Source organism: Vanessa cardui, chromosome W, assembly GCF_905220365.1.
Source record: "Vanessa cardui chromosome W, ilVanCard2.1, whole genome shotgun sequence".
NCBI lineage: Eukaryota > Metazoa > Arthropoda > Insecta > Lepidoptera > Nymphalidae > Vanessa > Vanessa cardui.
Window position 1 is genome coordinate 9,289,613 of NC_061153.1, and position 20,712 is coordinate 9,310,324.

General features: G+C 35.4%; 2 pseudogenes; both read right to left on the reverse strand.

The window, feature by feature from the left end:
• Nucleotides 1-1,792: 1,792 nt before the first annotated feature.
• On the reverse strand, nt 1,793-2,578 carry LOC124542394 (annotated as a pseudogene).
• Nucleotides 2,579-9,550: 6,972 nt separating this feature from the next.
• On the reverse strand, nt 9,551-20,085 carry LOC124542572 (annotated as a pseudogene).
• Nucleotides 20,086-20,712: the final 627 nt, after the last annotated feature.

Here is a 20,712-nt window from a genome sequence, read left to right on the forward strand (position 1 = left end):
TACCGGTATTAAACCTGTTTATCACTGAGACGTCTCTGAATATATGCCTCTTGTCCTTTTACTTTTAACCTTATTTGAGATCAATTGAATAATAATAAAAACATTAAGTTGTAACTATTCTAACTTATCAACAGAGTATTGATTTTTTATAAGTTTATGTTCGGATGACTCATTCTTTCGCACGTAGATACGAACTGACTTAATCCAGACATATCTGTAATTTTTTGCCTTAGCTTTGATCCTGGTAGCAGCATGAAAAGCTTTCATAGCCGGGGATAAATGTTCCATCACATAAATAGGTGTTTTATCACCCGATATGCCAACATGGCTTGTATTTAATTGATCCAATTTATTTTTATTCTTTTTGTTAAAAGATAAAGTGGCGGCCAAAAACCCATCTCGTACTATTGGGGAACTAAATTTCACTAGTACAGAGCTAGGGCGGGGATTTTATTTATCTAATTTCGATACGCGTGTACAGAGATGTATGTCAGATTCATTTAGTTTATAATCTGTGATGCTTGCTATTTGTTTTATTATAGTAACAAGATTTTCAGACTTGTGCTCCTGTATGCATTGAATCTCAACATTACTGGTCCTAGAATGTTGTTCCATTTGAGTTAATCTGGCACTAAGATCTGAGACAGTACATTTTAATTCATTATTTTTCGACTCCAAGTCTTTTATACATTCCGATTTAATCTTAATATTTTGTCTAATTTCTTCATATTTCTGCTCAAAAAAATTAAATGAATTGGTTAATTGTTCAACCTGCTGTAGCAAGTCCTTGTTTCTAGATTCAAGTATTTCGAATATTTTTGTTTCAAAGTTTGAGAGAAAAGAAGAATAATTCATTTCTTACTACATAACGTATTTCATTCTTAATAACATCAGATATGGGAGATTTCGTGCATTCTAATTCCTGAGAGTCCGACGTATTTATATATTCATCTCTGACGGATCTGTGTTCATGTTCAATATTTTTCGGATCGATACGTTACGTTAGAACGTTACGTTAGTTATGTCGTTAGTTTTTTTTAATTTTGCGTGTTTTAAATACTTTTATGACATCTAATGCAGAAAATGTTTCAAATGATAAATCAATAACGCATTTAGAAACATTTTTATTTAATAATCTAGCTGCATCTAATGTAGATGATTTTAAATGAGATTTTATTTTTTTAGTTTAGTTTATTTTATTCTTTATGTACACCACATAGTGTAAAAAAAAATATGACAAAGATATGGCCTTGATATAACAGGCGTACAATTTCGGCGACCTTATCGCTACATAGCGATCTCTTCCAGGCAACCAACGGTGTAGGATAGGTCATAGAATCTAAGGTGGGTGGTGCTGTACTAATAAATAAAATGATATGAGTCTATTATTAAAACTATGAAATAAATATAAATATAGAATACACAAATTATATAAATAAATAAACATATAAATCTAAATACAATGAGTAAGAATATAAACGATGTCTTCAAATATAACGAGAAAATAAATAAATAGACAAAATACAAAACAGAAAAAAAAGAGTAAAACAAATCATTGGCGTAAAGGCAATTGAGATAGAAAGTGATTTTTTAAGAGTTTTTTTTTTAAATAGGTATGGTTTTGGCCTCCCAAATATTTAAAGGAAGTTTGTTCCAGATCGTAATAGCCTGAATTGTGTTGTGTTGATTTTTTAAAAAGTAAAGGAAAACGAATGTTTTAATTACTATTATAACATACATAGCTAGGAAGTGAATCAATATGAGACTTATAACAAATATTACACAAGTGAAAGGTTAAATGTAACTATTTTCTGTAGGGCTTTCTGGGCCTAACACTTGGTTTCGGGGTAATCGAAGCCGCTGAAGTCTGCTTCCGTACTCCCACCTGCGTAAGGGATGCCCGTTCGGCTGTCACGGCGTGACCTGTACTGTTGACGCTGCCAACCACCTCCGGAATAGCGTTGCCTTCACCCACTGAGGCGACACGATGGTGCTTACCGTTAGGACCGACCACAACAACACAGCCGTCTTTCGTCCAGCTGCGCGATACCCCGAACCGTTTACGTGCCGCAACATATGTTTCGTGCCCGCCCTTCGTCAGAAATTCGGATAATGTAATACCGCTGCCCTTTTATTTGGAATTGCCGTACCATATCTTATTGCGGAGCCCCTGATCAAAGAATTTAACGAAGATGGCATGATACTTGTCACTATTATTTGAACGACCCAAGCGATGGTACCTCTTAATATTGCTGACTGTGACTTCTGCCAAGGATAGCTGCACATTTAATATCTTGCACATAATCTCAGCTGGATCTTCATTGTTGACCTGGGGCACATCGTGAACAAGCAGAATGTTTCTTCTGGATCGAACTTCCATGTCCTCTTGTTGCCTGGAGAGAATCTGAAGCTGCACCTGCAAGTTCTCCAGTGCCATCATCACAAAAGTTCTGAATGCACTAAATTGCGCATTTATATTAGATGACGGAATGGATGCCCGAACTCCCCTCTAGAACTCATTCATTTGAGTTGTGAACATGGTAGCTAGCTACTCAATTGATTTCTGGAGCTGATCCATTATACTCTCTTATCACACTCGTTGCAAAATTAAGTGGTAGTTATGTGGCAAATTTTTCGGATACGTTATTTAGAATAGTGCTAGAACAATTATTTAAAGTTGAAGCCGGTGGATATTTGAACTCACAGGTACATTTTATTTATTATTAAACTAGTGAATGAAATATTAAATATTGTTGTCTTAAATTTTCGCGATTATTACACATTTAAATAAAACTAGTTATAACGGATTTGATTTGATTTGACGCATCAAGCCACCCACAGTTGAGCGACAACCTGCATTTCTACCATATGTGAAGGGAGTTACAGACAGGATTGGCAACATCTTGAAGAGAGCTTCGATTAAAACCATTTACAAGCCTCATAAGAAAGTGAGCCAGTTCTTGAGACCTATCAAGAGTAATATCCCTTTACAAATTGCAGGAGTATATAAACTCGAATGTGAGTGTGGTTTATCTTACATAGGCCAAACAAAGAGAAGCATCGGTACCAGGGTCAAGGAACATATAGGAGATGTCAAAAATAGGCGTTCTTCAAAGTCTGCAGTCTGTGAACATGCTCTGGATAAAGTTAACCATTTTATTCAATTTGATAAACCACAGATCCTGGCTAAAGAACACAGATTCATTCCTAGAATGATACGCGAGGCTATTGAAATTCAAAAACATCCGAACTTCAATAGAGAAGATGGTTGGAGACTTTCTAACACCTGGGATTCACTTATTAAAAATTTAAAATCCCAAATCCAACAGACTGCAAGACCTAAACATACAGTGAGTGCCTTCTGCGTACAACCGGAACGTTACTCAGGATACCAATTGAGAAATCGTTGGCGGTAGTTGTAAATAATATTTCCTTTGTTCTGCAAATAGACAAATGCCACCTTAGTCTACCCGTAACCACGAACGCTGTAAAGTGCTCGAAACGTCGGGATGTCAAAAATGATTAATATACGTGATTCAAATCCGTTATAACTAGTTTTATTTAAATATTAAATATTATTTAAAAACGAGACTATTTTTTGTATGTACTCTATCGCGCCTACCCATTTCAAAAATATTAGGTATGTTATCAAAAAATATTTCAAATAAATTTGCAATCTCTAATTCAGAATTTGTGTATCTACTGTGTTCAATTTGACTGGTATAATTTCCTTTTTGGGTTTTCCACTAACACTTCCAATAATATCCCAAGTGGCCTTTATTCTATCATCGGAAGTCAAAAATTTATTCTTTATGTATAAAGACTTAGCATAAATATATAGTGTTTAAAATATTTTGGAATATTTATTTACGTTCTGCTTCATACCATATAGGTCGTATAATTTAATTCTGCTTTTTCAACCAACTTCAAAAAGAAGGAGGTTATCAATTCGTCTGTATTTTTTTATGTTTGTTACCTCATATTTTTTCCGTGGGTAGACCGATTTTGTTTTTTTTTTTTTGTTTGAAAGTTAGTGCTTCCCGTGGGATCCCATTTTAATTTTATCCTTTTCCGATGATGGTATCCCTATGTAAATGGTTTAAGTCTTAAATTTGCATTATGTATTTGCGCGACAAATAGGTGAATAACTCAAAATTGTGCCAACCAATTTTGATGATTCTTTTTTTATTATACAGGATATACTTCAAGGATAGTTTGGTAAGATTCTGAGTAAAATATAAAAATAAAATATCGTTAATATTACTAATATACAATGTAAAAGTCCGTTTAAGATACTAATACATTTTGAAGATAAAAATAGCGCAAAAAAGTTAATAGATTGCAAAAAATTTATGGATCTTGGATTAAGATGTCAATTTACTAATGAGTTGAATTTGTCCTATGGAATTATCAGAAATATTGATTTAGATGTTGAAGAAGAAGAAATTAAAGACAATTTAGTAAGCGAATCTGAAATTGTATCAATTCGAAGACTGAAACGCATGAATTATTCAGGAAAATGGATAAACAGTGAGACCATCCGAATATGTTTCAAAGGGTCAACTTTGCCTGATTATGTTAATGGTTATGGGTGCAGATTTAAAGTCGACCCTTACATGTTTCCAGTAACGCAGTGTTCTGGGTGTTGGAAGTATGGACATATTGTTTAAATTAAATAATATGTTACATATCATGTCAAATACTTATTATGTAACAAAAAATGATATATGTAATAAAATAAAACTAATTGACATTAATAACATAATTAATTATAATTCTTGTATATTGACATGTGATAGGTGTCACCTATCTAATTTTTATAAGAGACAGATAGCTAGTTTGCTATCACATTTTATTATTAAAAAATCAACCAATGGTTTGGTTGACCAGACAACTGCTTCTATTGAGCAGTATAATAATAACAATTTAAGACCATATATTTTGGAACATGTTCCAAGTAATTTAAATTAAGTTCTAAGACAATAGAGGTAGTCTCTGGCAACGATAATAATTCTAACTATAATTATAAAAAAATAGTTACTATAGAAGCCAATAAAAATAATAAGAAAGTAAATAACAAAAAAAATGTAAATCTGGTGCACCAAAATATTCAAGGAATGTTAGGGAAAGACTTAGAAATTGAATTATTTTTGACCTGTAATGGCATTGATATTTTGTGTTTAATGAACATTGACTGAACATTGGCTTCTAAATTATCAGGTTATGTTTAACTTTAGTGGGCACCAGATTGCTAGTCTGTTCAGTAGAAATAAAGCTATACGTGGTGGCTCTTTAATACTTCTGTGTAAAAATATAAAATTTAAAGAACGTAAAGATATTGTGAGCCTTTCTATTGAGCAAACTATAGAAATAGCCTGTGCAGAGCTTGAGCGTGTCATTGTTGTATGCGTATACAGGCCCCCTAGTGGATTATATGAATTTTTTGAAAATATATTGGACAGTGTTCTATCTAAATTATCTGGATCTAATAAAGAAATTAATGTTTGTGGAGATTTTAATATAAATTTATTGCATAATTCAACCACAAGTATTAGATTCAGATCTTTGTTAAGTTCATATAATCTGGTAAATCTGTTCTTAGAACCAACTAGAATAACAGATTCCACAGCAACTTGCATTGATAACATATTTGCTACCTATATTCTACAAAACAAAATTATTATTAATAACCTAAGTTCAGATCATTGTGGACAACAAGCCTTATTTAATTTTCATGTTAAAAAAATAAGTACTTCAAGTCGTATTGAGAAGTTTAGAAGTAATATTATGGCTAATCTCCCTCACATACAATTCAGTGATAATCCCAATGTATTATATAACAATCTATTTAAATTAATTAAAAACAGTTTTAAATCTATATTCACTTCTAAAACAGTTAATACAAAAAACTTTTTAAAATTCAGTGATTGGGCGACTATTGGAATTCATAAAAGTAGGCAACGAATGTATGAGCTTTACAATGAAAGAACGTACAATCATAGTGCCACTTTTGCCAATTATGTAAGTAACTATTCTAAATTATTTAAAAAAGTGTGCTTTTTGGCAAAATCTTTAACTATAATAAATAAAATTAAGAATGCACATAACAAGATAAAAATGACTTGGAAAATTATTAATTGTGAAACTGGTAGAATTGGCAGATGCAACTCCGAATTGAGCCTGAATTATAATAATAAAGTAGTAAATAGTCAAAAGGAAGTTGCAACAGTTTTTGAAAAATTTTTGCTGACATACCAGTTTTGACAACTAAGTCACTTATATCTTCTCCAGATGTTGCCGAGTCATTGATGAAAGAAAATGTAAGAGCTTGTAAATCTAACTTTAATTTTACCATTGTAAACCCCAACGACATAATACGCGCCTTTAAGTCACTAGACATCAAGAAAACGGCTGATTTATGGGGTATTTCTCTAAAGGTGATAAATTCGATTATTTATGTAATTGCACCTTTTCTTGCTTCAATATTTAATAGTTGTGTCCAACGTGGTATATTTCCTGACCTGATGAAACATAGTAAAGTTATTCCAATATTTAAATCGGGCAGTTCTTCAGACCCCAATAACTATAGGCCAATTTCGATTCTACCTACCCTGAGCAAAATATTTGAGAAAATAATTCTGAATCAATTATTAGAACATTTTAACAAACATAATCTGCTTCATAGTAAACAATTTGGATTCACGAGGGGTCGCTCGACAACAGACGCTGGTATCGAGCTTATTAAGAATATCTATGAAGCCTGGGAGGAGTCACGGGATGCCTTAGGGGTTTTCTGTGACTTATCCAAAGCCTTCGATTGTGTTCAACATGAGACTCTGGTCAGGAAACTTTATCACTATGGAATTAGAGAATGTGCGCTTGACCTTCTGACTTCTTATCTTAACAATAGGATTCAGAGGGTTGACATTGGTATGGGGTCCCTCAGGGATCAATTCTTGGACCTTTTCTGTTTCTCACATATATAAATGACTTGCCCTTTCTTGTTGGGAACAAACATGATATAGTATTATTTGCTGATGATACCTCCTTAGTTTTTAAAATTAATAGAAAACAGGTACAGTACGACGACGTAAACAATGCTATAGCTGATATAGTACATTGGTTTAGCGTAAACAATCTTAGGCTTAATAATAATAAAACAAAAATTGTGAAATTTAGTACACCAAATGTACATAATGTAAAAGCCTGTACTGATGTACTCATTAACGGGGAATCTATGGATCCAATTGATTCTGTTGAGTTTCTTGGCCTTACTGTTGATGCCAAGTTGCAATGGGGCCCCCATATTAACGGATTGGCGAGTAGACTGAGTTCTGCGGCATTCGCGGTCAAAAAAATTAGATTATGTGCCGATGTTGATACGGCTCGCTTAGTATATTTCAGTTACTTTCACAGTATAATGTCGTACGGTATTATGCTGTGGGGCAACGCAGCCGCTATCCATACTATATTTGTGCTACCGAAGAGGGCTATTCGCGCAATCTATAACCTAGGAGCTAAATAATCGTTAAGGAATAAATTTAGAGAAATCAAGATATTGACTGTTGCTTCTCAATATATATTCTGCAATGTTATGTATGTACGAAAAAATATTAATGATTTCATGAGAAAATGTGATACTCATAGCATTGGTACAAGGAACAAACACAAACTTGTTACTCCTGTTACTCGGCTACATAGAGTCAGTAACTCTTTTGTGGGGCAATGTATACGGTTTTACAACAGGATCCCAGAAAGCGTTCAAAATGCCTCTGTTGCCAAATTTAAGAAAATTATTAAGGAACGCTTGTGTGCAAAAGGTTACTATACAATTAATGAGTTTATGATCGATAGCACACCTTGGGAATGAAACGATCGCCTCCTGGCTATTTCATCTCATATTAAATTGTTTAAATAATATATGAGACAAATAAAAAAAAAAAAAACCCGCTGAGTTTCTTTCGCCGGTTCTTCTCAGGTCAGGGTATTTTCTTTTCCGAACCGGTGGTAGTGTTTCAATTGACCATCAATAAGAAAGTGTAATGCTTCTATATTGAATAAAGTTATTTGAGTTTGAGTTTGAGTATATAAATATATATTTTATTTAGTATATTATATTTTTTTGTATACGCATTATGAATTCAAGCTCTGAGTCATTTTATTCTGCAAGAGATGATGATGACGACATATCTTTTCTTAGTACTGATGATAATTTTCAATTACTAGGAGATTTACTGTCTAATGAATTCTCACATTTTCGTAAGAATTTAAATATTTGTCACATCAATGCAAAAGTGTTCCAAGTAATTTTTCCGATCACACGCATTCGAGTGGACTCGCTTTTCGTCACCCTATTGACTGTACATTTAACGCAAGCTGTACGTCGCTTAATGCATCCTGCCACGACTTATCGCTCGATTCAACCGCGATAAGCTTCGATTTTTTTTTACCTTGTGAATTTCAATTGCCTTTACTTCAAAACCTAGGAACTTTACTCGCGTCTTTAAAAATGAACATTTTTTGAAGTTAAGTGAGAAACCTGCTTTAGATAAAACCTCCAATACTGTTTTTAATCTCTCTAGGCCCTATTCACCAGTTTCCGAAATAATCAAAATGTCATTAACATACACTACAATGTAGCTTTAGCTTAAATCATCCAACGCAATCATCAAAGCACGCTGATCAACTGAAATAGCGTTACGAAGACCAAAAGGCATAGCTAAGAATTCATACTACCCATTAGGCGTTACAAACGCGGTTCGTGCAATTGATTTTTTATTTACCGGTATTTAATGGAAACCACTAGCGCAATCTAATTTGGTGAAGATATTTACACCGGTAAGTCGCGAAATCTGATCAGAAATTAACGGTAAAGGGTACCTATCCGGAACGATATTTTTGTTCAGCTCACGGTTAGCTCTATTAGCGGGGCTTGCAAAGGGTGAATTACTCGGTCGTATAATTTTGGCAACTAATAACTTATTTACTCGTTCTTGCATTACTCTTCGTTTCTCCGGTAAACAACGATACGGTCGTCTTTGAATTGTTTTACTCGGATCTATTAAGCGAATTTCTAGCTCATAAGTGTTAACGCGTGTAGTAGGAAAATGTTGACAAGTGATTGTTTACGTTCGTTTGAAATGTCAGTATTTATCTCGTCAAAGTTATTTTTACAGGTCGGGGCATGTTTTGTAACAAACGAATTAATAACGTTACTTTTTGTCAGAGTAAGCTCGATCGTTCTTATGTTAACCACAAATCCCGAAAACAAAATCTCGCGACCTATCATAATAATATCGCTACGCAAATACTCATTAGGCAAGGCATGAAATAAGATTTCTGTTGGATTAATCACTATGCTACATAACATTCGTACAGTGCTCTTAAAAACGTAACAACATTGTTTAAACGTTTACTATACAAATTCTTAGCACAACTTTTTTGTACTAACGAGCACTCGGCTCCTGAATCAAAGTGAAATATTATTGACTGACCGTTATGTGTTAGTAATCCTGAGGGAGGTTCGACCATGCACAGGTCTACTCAGCGTTCAGCTCGGGGCACGGCGCTTGACGTGACGGAAGCAGCGGCAGGGGCGTCGCTCCCGCAGCGCGAGGCGATGTGTCCCGATTGTCCGCACTTGAAGCAGATGAGGGCTCCTTTCGGTGTTGACTGCTGCATTGACCGGGCCTGTGTAGTCACAGGCAGGGGGTGCTTCTAAACTTCCTTCGCTCTGAAGGGACCATCGACTTGCTTGTGTCCGAGTTTCCCGCATACGTTGCATTTGAGCGGTAACGTTAACATACGGGCTCGCTTCGCAGTGTCTGCTGCGTCGTTTACGTTTTGTGTACGTTTACTTGAGTACGCTTGTAATTCTTTCTGTAGGTTATGGCGTGAAGAAATCTCGGTAGTGAACGCAAGTCCTTGTAATGTAGTATTCATTTGAGATTACATTGACACACCACGATTGAGGATCCGCTTCTGGCTTGTCAGGATTGAACTCGGGCAGAGTTACGTTGTTGCTGGATCGCGGCGTATTCAGTACTTGTATTTTACAGCGCGTGCATTTGCTTATTTTGCATTTCGAGCATCTTCTGCCATTGACTTGTTTGAATGTTATCTTCATGTGGTTTCTCATTTACTCGATTGAATCCCACTTCTGATGTCGGATCGACAGCGACATCAGTACGATCGTCAGACATCATAGGGGCGTATTACTAGGGTGATCGAGTAAAGAGGAAACCGCGAATACAGGAACACGTTTAGTCTACGTTTAAAGTACTTAATACACTAAGTTGGAATTCAGTATCACACTGTATCACACTAGGCACTGGTCTTCATGAAAGCGGAATCGTAAGTAAGTCGTCAATGAGCGCCTCCACCGGGTAAGCTCCGTCGTAGCACGAAGTTAGTCGCGTCGTGACGTAACGATAGTGCTGCCGCCTCGCGGGATTCGTGCCGCGCTTCGTTACGCTAAGGAATTCATGATCGTCTCCGACATATAATAGGTTGGGGAAAAAGTTTCTTCGTATTTTATATGAAAATTCAAAAAGTTTTTTTTATAGTTTATTTACATTTGACTAAAGTATGTAGGTGCCATTTTGTTCCATAACTTTTTGCCATCTTGTTGGTAGTGACATGATCCCATTGCTGTAAAAATTTTGGGGCTTCTGATCGAAAAACTGCGACAAGTGGTTTTGGCAGTCCTCTCGTGATGTTAACCTGACACTGCCTAAGGAATTCTGCAGAGGCTGAAACAGATGAAAATCTGAAGATGCAAGGTCAGGACTATACGGCGGATGCATTAATACCTCCCAGCCAAACTCTCGTAATTTTTGTTGAGTGGCTAAAAATGTGTGAGGTCTAGCGTTGTCATGGTGAAAAACCACACCCCTTCTGTTGATCAATTCTGGCCGCTTTCTCTCAATTTCTTGCTTCAATCTCATCAATTGTTCGCAATACAGTTCTGAATCGATGGTCCTGCCGGCCGGTAACAGCTCATAATGAATGATGCCCTTCCAATCCCACCATACACCCAGCATTACCTTGTTGCGAGTTAATCCGGGTTTTGCCACAGTCTGTGAAGCTTGACCGGCCTTTGACCACGATCTTTTTCGTACGTTCTTGTCGTACTATGTGATCCACTTTTCATCACCAGTTATCAGTTTCTTCAAAAATGGTTCGGTTTCATTACGTCGTAATAAAGAATCACAATTGAGTACACGGTTCATTAGGTTTCTTTCAGTGAGTTCATGAGGCACCCATATATCGAGCTTTTTTGTGTACTCAGCTTTATTCAAATGAGTCAAAACCGTTTTGTGGTCAATTGCCAGTTCTTCAGCTACATCGTAACTACTAATATGCCGAACTTGCTCCACTTTTTCAAAAATGGCATCAATTTTGTCCGTAACAGGGCGACCAGAGCGAGATGCATATTTGATATCAAAATTTCCGGCTTGAAAACGCTTAAACCAAACTTGCGCTACTCTCACAAATACTGCATTAGGTCCATAAACATCACCAATTTTTTTCGCGGCTTGAGTTGCATTTTTACCTTTTTTATAGTAAAATTTTAAAATGTATCGAATTTCTTCTTTAGATTCACTCATTTTAACAACAACAAAAACAAATGAAAATCACATAAATTCCTAATTTGAATTTGGAAGTGCCTTCTTTAAAATTAAAACTTTTTAATAATACCAAAACCAGCCAGATACAAATGGCATAGCCAAAGAGATTTTATTACAAGTTCATACATACTATATGCGAAAAGACTTTTTCCCCAACCTAATATATAAAATTAACATAATAATAAAGGCAGCATTAAACATAATTATTTCATAGGTACGAGTATATCTGTCGCACTTGCTACGCAGAGTGCGCCGGAACGCGCGGGAGCAGAGCGCAACCTCTTTCTTAATTATACGTAAAATTGTACATAATATTATAAGTGTTTTTAATGTTCACGCGCCCAGTCGCCCCGCGCAGCCCGCAGCGTCTGACGCTTAGCTGTAAGCATGTTGTTCGCTTAATTAAAAATATCCAAACGAACACAGAAAAATACATACAGCGATTTGACAATAAATTATAGTTATGTTTTTAAGTATTTGGAACAGACAATATAAGGTAAGAAGTATTTTTATGACACCAAAGATATATAAAATATATGTGATTATAGTAAAATTCAGTTTTATTTGCATATATATTTAATTACACGCTAACATAAAAACCCAATATCTTAATTTATTTCGCTTTATCTTAAAGATATGGATTGAAGAACTAAGGAGTTACGAAATAGGAGCGGTTAAGATGACATCTCATAAAAAACAATACAGCTCAGCGTGGAAGCCAAGGTCATGGGATCACCAGGCGATAACGCGATTCTTGCCTTTTGCAATCGGACCGCAAACCAAACGGGTTCGTGTCGTAAAATTATAATTAATTTAATTTTGCAATATACGTATACTTGAATATTAACATAATTTATATTTAAATTTTGTCAACGACATATAAATTAATTTTGTATATAAATTTACATAGCCATGTGTATAAATACAAATATAAATAGATAAAATAAATAAATAAAAAAAAAACTGCGATTGAATTAAATGAATAAAATTAACGTCAAAAAGATAATGATCAATAGGTATTGCTTAATTATGTCTAGTTTAAGAATTTTTTTTGTTTATCTAATAAATATAATCTATACTTATAGCGGAAATTTCCTAACGATTTCAGGTCACGAATAGGAGGAGGCAGGTTATTCCAGCACCTGGTGGCGCAGTACCTGAAACTTCCTAGGAATGCCGCTGTTTATGGATTGGCATTTTCAGCTTAAACAATGACGCTCTTGTAACATGCTCACTATTGTTATTTTTTAACCACTGTAGCTTATGATAGAGGTAAGGTGGAATCTGATATTTTATAACACCAAAAAGTAATGTAGCGAAATGTGCTTGCATACGGTAATTCATTTTTAAGATATTAGCAGTGTTTAAATATGGTGTGACATGTGTGCGGCGGAATATTTAACGAGAGTAGTCCAGAAGCACCAGGATAGTACCCTCCCCCCTGTCTCGAGCAGATAGGATATCATCTACAACGTTTGCTAATGCAGTCGTAGTTCCCCTTCTTTTTCTGAACCCAGATTGTTTGTCTGGCAAAATATTGTTGAATTCTAAATAGCCCCTGAGTTGATTACATACTACTTTTTCAAGAATCTTAGACAGACACGGGAGAATGCTTATAGGACGCAAATACTTAAACTCTAAAGGAGCATCGACCTTAGGTATAGGTCTGACAATCGCCCTACGCCAGAGATTTGGGTATAATAGAGGTGTTGACTATTTTTGCTATCAACTTTAAGGTATATTGAAGAGTGGGCAATATCATATCGAGAGAGATGCCATCTGCACCAATGGCATTTGTAGTCAAAGTTTTAATATGTTTAAAGATCTCAGACTCTGATACTACCTTTAAGCTTAAATTTGCATCACTAAATTTATTTTGTTGATAGTATTCAATTTCTAATTGACTTGCATTGTGGCTACCAGGAACTGTAATAAAAAAGGTATTCAGTTTATCTGGATCACGCAAATGTTCCGGTAGTATACAGTCACTTTTTCTATGAATATTACATATACATATACATTAAATTTGATGTGTTTCCATAGAATCTTTGCGTTATTAAGATTTTTATTAACATAAGTTTAAAAATAAGCCTTTTTCTCATTTTTGATTGATAAGCGTACAAAGCTTTTTAAGTCTTTATAATGAGTAATGTGGGCATCTACGTTCGTTTTACGAGCTCTTAGGTGTGCTTTAACCCGTAGTCTCATCATAAGCTTAATAGTAGATGTAATCCAGGGATAATGACGATGCTTAACGTGCAGACATTTCAAAGGTGCAAGAGTATCATAAATCCGTCGAATCTCTATATTAAATTCGCTCACCATGTCATCTATACTTTGAAGTTTAGCAATGCAGTCCCAGTTGATAAGTGCAAGACATGTATCTAATTCATTTGGATTAATAGATTTTATGTCCCTGTAGAAAATTTGTTTTTGCGTAAATTTATCTTTACTAACAGTAACCTCACAAGATATGAATGAGTGACTGCTTAGAGTGCAGATATAATCAACCCAGATCTGACTAACACTTGCATCGGTACAGAAAAAATCTAGGAGAGTTTCGCTATGATTTGTGAAATGCGTAGGCTCACTAATGTATTGCGTTAAATTTGAATAGTTTAAAAAGTCAGTAAGTGATATATGGTTTGTATTATTCTTATCTAAAAAAAATATATTTAAATCTCCAACAATGATAAATTGGTCACGCCATGAAAAAGAGGATAATGATTCGTACAACGCATCAAAAAAAGTTTGTACGTTTAACCAAGGTGGCCTTTATGCGGTTCCTATTACAATATTCTTACCTTTGCTTTTATAGCATATCCACATCTGCTCAACCGACGGAGAGGGAGGGTGGCTGAGGGTACGAACATTTAGACCTTTCCTGACGTAGAAACCTACCCCGCCACCGCGTATACACAACTCTGGTGGCCGCGGTATATGACGTAAGCTGTATCCTGGTATACTGGACGCACGTCCCTCTTCACCGGCTCTCAGCCGAGTCTCATTAAGGCCTAGAATGTCTACATTATGCCTTTCTACAGCGACTATTAGCTCTTCGTGATTAGTTCCAAGGGAACCCGGGTTTAGGAAACCAATTTTTAAATTAAGTGGCCTTATCATTTTATAATAAATATGCTAATAAAATGGAGATGAAGTATCGAGATAAAATAAATAACATTCAATGTCCTTACTCGTAAACTGAGATTCTGAGCTCAAATCTGTGCTTTTACAAAAACCTTCGGTATATCATACTGTGATCGTATCCTCTGATACGTGTGGAGATATGTTAAGAGAACCGAGAATAGCAAGAAGGATATCAAAGTCCACGGTGTTGAAGGCATTACTAAAATCTAGTAATGTCAGCACCGTAACTTGTTTATTATCCATTCCTAGCCTAATATCATCAGAAACCTTGATCAAAGCAGTAGTCGTACTGTGACCAGGTCGGAAACCAGATTGTAAAGGATTCAGAAGGATATTTTTGGAAAGGAAATAATTTAATTGAGTATGGATGAGACGTTCAAGGACTCTCGAGAGAAAGGGAAGGATAGAAATGGGACGGTAATCAGAAAAAGAAGAAGGATTTGCTTTTTTTGGAAGTGGTATAATTTGCGCGTCCTTCCAGGAATCAGGATATTCACCAGTATTAACGGAAAGGTTAAAAATGGAAGTGATAATTGGAGAAATAATATCCAGGATAGGAATGATCATTTTACGACTAATACCATCCGATCCAAAGGCGTCAGAATCAATTGCTAAGATGTTCTTCTTAACATCACACTAAGTAAATTGATTAAAGACAAAAGTTGAAATGGCAATCCACAGAGAGAAGAGTGCTTACTTTACTCACTTCATAAATAATAATACAAAGAGGCCGAAGTAATATACTTAAGATAAATATACTTTATTGTACACCGAAACAAAAAAATACAAGAAGTAACACAACAAAATAGAAAACACGGTACAAAAGGCGGTCTTATCGCTAAAAGAGCGATCTCTTCCAGACAACCTTTGGATAGAGGACATTGAATACTCTAAGAAAGGGGTTCGGAGGTGTACACCTTTTAGGTAAATCATATATACACAAACATAACATATCTACATAACATACATACATATATATAAAGTATTATTATATTTCATAAATAAAATTACAACGATTTACAATGACAAATAATAGTGTTTTAGAAGCCTCTTAAAAGCAGCAACGGATTGTGCACGTCTTATATTTATGGGCAAGGAGTTCCACAAGCGTACTGCTTGGACAGAGAAGGATTTAGTAAAAAAGGAAGAAGTATGGGAAGGAGTTTTAAGAGTAAGGTTTTGTTCGGAGCAAAGACTGCGGAAATGGGAATCACTAAGGAATTGGAAGGACTGTTTTAGATAAATAGGGGCATTGGGGTTGAATACTATACAGTAGAGAAGAGAGAGAATGTGTGGATTCCTGCGAAGGCGGATCGGGAGCCACTCGAGCTTTTTGCGAAAATCGGAAATGTGATCATACTTGCGAAGCCCAAATATGAACCTGATGCAAAGATTTTGAATGCGCTCAAGTTTGTTCAATTGATCTTTTCTAAGATCAAGATAACAGCAATCTGCATAATCAAGAATTGGTAAAAGGTTAGATTGTGCTAACGCAATTTTGGTGGGAATCGGTAAAAGGTTAAGTAATCTACGTAGGGAACCAACAGCAACAAACATTTTTCTGCTTACCTCACTCATTTGTGGATTCCAAGAAAGGGTTTTATCGAATATTATACCCAGATTTTTAATTTTATCAGTGTAGGGGATTATGGCATTGTCAAATAAAATAGGGGATAAAAGAGAAAAATCTATTCGTGAGATTAATATTGGACTGCCAATAATAATAGATTGACACTTAAGTGGATTTATTTTGAGACCGTATGAATTGCTCCAACTTAAGATCTTTTTTTAAATCTGAGTTAATTGTCTGTATTGTCAGTGGTAAATCTATTAACTTAGAGTGACAGTAAATCTGAAAATCGTCGGCATACAGGTGGTAGAGAGAAGATATATTGTGAGTTATGGAATTAATAAAAATCGAAAATAGCAGAGGTGAAAGCACTCCGCCTTGAGGCACACCGGCACTTAAAATTGACCAATCAGAATAAGAGTCCTGAACTCGGATTCTTTGTCTGCGACCACATAGATAACAACGAAACCAGTCAATTACAGTAGGAGATATATTAAGAGAACTTAAAATAGCCAGTAATATGTCGAAATCAACAGTATTGAAGGCATTACTGAAATCCAGTAATGTCAAAACTGTAACTTCCTGGTTATCCATAGCTAATCTGATGTCATCGGTGATCTTAACTAAAGCAGTAGCCGTACTATGACAAGTTCGGAATCCCGACTGAAGTGGGTTAAATAGGTTATTTTTGGTTAGGAATAAATTAAGTTGTTGGTAAACAAGGCGCTCCAGGACTTTTGAGAGAAAAGGAAGTATGGATATAGGGCGGAAATCACTATAGGACGATGGATTAACTTTTTTCGGTAGTGGGACAATTTGAGCGTCTTTCCAGAAGGAAGGATAAATACCAGTATTAATGGAATTATTAAGGATACATGTGATGACAGGAATAAGGTAATCAATGATAGGAATTATCATTATCATTTTACGGCTAATGCAGTCAGAGCCGACAGCATCAGAATTTATAGCTAAAATATTCTTCTTAATATCACCTTCCGTTAATTGACTAAAACTAAAAGATGGGAATGCTGGAGTGGATGAAGCAGAAAGATTATTTATTGTTTTTGATTTGACAGTGCCATCGATAGCAACTGCTGACGCGAAATGATTATTGAGCTGATTAAGATCGACATTATTAAAGTTTGTATCCGACTGAGCTTTCCCAACTCCCAAGAGATTTCAGAAATTTCCAAACTTTAGAGGTATCACCCTCCTCAACTACAGCTCTGTGAATATGCCGTCGATGTGTGTCTCTACACAGCCTGTTGCAACGATTTCGATACTTTATATATATAAATATTCTTTATTTGTGTCAGACGGATTAGATTTATATTTGGCTTTAGCTAAATTATTCTTTTCTTGGAGACGTTTTATATCTGAGGTAAGCCATGGTGCCGGTAAATGTTTTATACGAATACGCCGAACAGGTGCATGTGTATCATAAGGGTTAGTTAAAAGCGAATTGAAAACACCAACCTGTTCATTAACATTATTTCCATTTAACGCCACTGACCAATCAATCTCAGCAGCATTAGCTTGCAGACGCTTTAAATCCATCCCAGCAAAATTGCGTTGCAGAAGAATTCTTGATTTTGCCTTCGGGAGTTTGATTTTATAGGATAGATATAAAAATCATGGTAGGAAAAGGCATGCGCATCACATTGACCATGTTTTTCAACATGGTCAATAGATGACACAATGATTAAATCAAGAAGAGAAGGAACAGAATGAGGAAAACAGTGCGTAGCAGAAAGTGGCAAGATTGTCATATTCACCCCGTTGACAAGCGATGTCAGACGAGATGACCGACAATCATTTTTAAGCAGACATGTATTGAAGTCATCCATGACCACCGTATGACTGTACGAGGGTACGAATGACTCCAACAGATTTTCAAAATTTAAAAAATAATCCACATTCTACGACGGACTATAATAAACACCTAAAAGAAGTTTAGTGTGTGATAGTGTAACATCAATGAAAAGGTGTTCTGCCTCTCCATTGGTGTGAGACTGAGAGTAGCTAATGATCGAGTATGCAATATGAGATCTGAGATATATGGCAACACCCCCGCCCGTTCGCCCTAAACGATCATTTCGGATCAGATGGAAACCAGGGAGTGAATACGTTGTAGACGGCAAACAGGGTTTAAGCCATGACTCAGATATCAATATTGCATGAAGATTTTTATTCTGGAAAGAGGATAGTAAGTCTGGATAATGTGCAGGAATACTTTGTGCATTAATATGAACTATATTAATATTTTTTTCAACATCAGAGAAATAAGTGTCAAGGGACTCGTTGACGGAATGTATACTATGGAAACTACTGTCACTGTTCGAACCATTTGAGGATAACGAAAAAAAAGATTAAAAGCCATTGTAACTACAACTTTAAGTAAAGTATAAATAATAATAAATATGTATATAAATTATTTTAAATATGTAATTATATATATTGCAATATTATAAAAAGTCTATAACTGCTAAAAATATACAATAAATTTAGTATAATGTCCATTTATCCGCCAGCTGTAAGGAAAACAAAGCACATTTATTACACTCAAAACAAAAATCAATATAAAATTAACAAAGCAGGATTCATGCATCATACATGTAACCCAAAACCTAAACAAAAAAAAAATAATAAAAAAGCAAATAATAATAATAAAAGAAAATCCAAAATAACTAAAAAATAAAAGAACAATAACAACACTGACAATAAAATAAAAAATAAAAAACATCCATAACACCAAGATCCCAATGCCAAGTCCATATTTAAATATCTATGTACATAATATGTAAATTAATCCTGCATTCTGTGACAGAATATTTTAGTCTGTGACATTGACACTTCGGACATTTGACAGTTTGACATACACAATGATAAAATAATTAGAGTAGGTAACCGTAAGAGAAATTATTAGATATAAATAAAATTAACAAGTGGGTACTAAGATAGTAAAGTCGAGACAGTAAACATTAGAAATTACTTTTTTATCAGTCTCTTAGTACGTGTAACAATTACCTTGTCAACACCTTTGGAGTCACAAGACTTTGTTTGAACCGGCGACTTTGTTTGAACCGGCGACTTCGTAGTAGACGCAGTGGGTATGCTGTTGAGGTCCGACAGGCTTTCAACTCGATGACGAGCACCATCCAACGCTATTACGTATATGAAACCGTCCCGCGTCCAGCACTTATTTATGCCAAAGCGTTTTCTGGCTTCGAGGAAAACATCGTGCCTGCTTTTCGTCAAGAACTCCGACTGTGTTAATCCCGTGCCTTTAAATTTGGTTTTTGCGAACCAAACTTTATCGCGGATGCTAACTCCAGTGAATTTTACCACAATAGGCCTGGGTTTCTTATCTGACCGTTGGCCTAAGCGGTATGAGTGCTTAATGCTGGCACTTGAAAAGTTTGGAAGCCAGAGATGATCCGCTACAAGACCCGTGACGCGAGCCGACGTGTCTTCCGTTTCTCCTCTGGGACACCATGAAGAAGAAGCATCTTCCGTCTATGCCGCATCTCCTGACGGTCAAGCTCTCTCCCAAGAAATTCTACTTGGCACTGAAGAGTGTTTAAAGCAGATATTACAAAGGATTTAAATGTAATAAAATCTGATGCCAAAGAAGTTGTAGATCCGGGAGAGGGTTTTATTTAGATCGTGCTGGAACTCTTGCATCCTGTTATTAAACAACTCTGTCATGGCTGCCAGTGATTGCTTGATAGAATCCATATTGAGTGTTTAAGTTGGTGGTAATTGTTTAGAGTGAACTTTATTAAAGGAAAACACTTGCTGACGGTAAATGAAAGCTACATATATTAATTTTTCATAACACTGTATATAAAATATGTATATGTATATTTAATTTAAATAAAAAGTTCAAGAGCAAAATTTTGTGCTGTGCCTTAATTCACTCCTACCCGCCAAAAAACATGTGGAAGCATCTAAAAAACATTTTTAACTATAAGAAAAAACGGGATTGTTTTCTACCTGATCACCTATCGGATCTGAATTTACTTAATCATTTTTTCCTTGACTTACCCGGTAATAATGATGTGACACTATCGGATCTTAATTTCTATACCAGTAACAGATATTGTTCTAGTAGCTTTGCCTTAAATCAGGTAGACGACATAAATGTATTAAGAACATTACGGAGCATTAAATCAAAGGCTATAGGATCCGATGGTATCTCAATGGATATGATTTCTAGTGGTTTACCGTTTATTTCTGAATCGATTGTAAATATAGTTAATACTTCCATTCTGACATCCACTTTTCCTTATTTATGGAAAAATGCAATTGTGAACCAAAAATTGATAACCCCATAAATATTAGCGATTTTCGACCAATTAGTAT